Source organism: Triticum dicoccoides, chromosome 1B (assembly GCF_002162155.2).
Source record: "Triticum dicoccoides isolate Atlit2015 ecotype Zavitan chromosome 1B, WEW_v2.0, whole genome shotgun sequence".
NCBI classification, from domain to species: Eukaryota; Viridiplantae; Streptophyta; class Magnoliopsida; order Poales; family Poaceae; genus Triticum; species Triticum dicoccoides.
In genome coordinates, this window is record NC_041381.1 from 361,946,479 (window position 1) to 361,947,396 (window position 918).

Here is a 918-nt window from a genome sequence, read left to right on the forward strand (position 1 = left end):
CCCTTGTTGATAATGATGCATGTGTAGATAGATCTGATGTAAGTCTTGCTGGGTACATTTGTACTCACGTTTGCCTATTTTATGTTTTGCAGAGAGACTTCAGTCTCACTAGTAGTTCCACGTGGACTTCGACGTTTAGCTTGATACCTCAGCTACGATCTTGTGCCCTCGGCAGGATCTGATAGATAGTCAGGCTTCTCAGCCTTTTTTTCATTTATAGATGTCTGTACCCAGACATGATAGCTTCCGCTTGTGCTTTGACTTGTATGCTCTGAGTGTTGGGTCATGAGACCCCTGTTGTAATATCTCGCTCCTCGGAGCCTATTTGAATAGACTACTTGAGTCGTAGAGTCATTTTGTGATGCCATGTTGTATTGCACATATCGAGCATATTGTGTGTATGTTATTGAAATGCTTGGTATGTGTGGGATCTGACTACCTAGTTGTTTATCTTTAGTAGCCTCTCGTACCGGGAAATGTCTCCTAGTGTTACCGCTGAGCCATGGTAGCTTGCTACTGCTCTGGAACACTTAGGCTGGCCGGCATGTGTCCTTCTTCGTTCCTGTGTCTGTCCCTTCGGGGAAATGTCACGCATTGAGTACCGGAGTCCTGTTAGCCCGCTACAGCCCGGTTTACCGGAGTCCTGCTAGCCCAGTGCTACAGCCCGGACCCACTTGCTGATGACCGACACGTTTGATGCTGGGTCATGGATGCCTGTCCCTGTAAGTCTGTGCCACTTTGGGTTTACGACTAGCCATGTCAGCCCGGGCTCTTTATCATATGGATGCTAGCGACACTATCATATACGTGAGCCAAAATGCGCAAACGGTCCCGGGCAAAGGTAAGGCGACACCCGTGGGGATACCGTGCGTGAGGCCGCAAAGTGATATGAGGTGTTACCGGCTAGATCGATGTGAC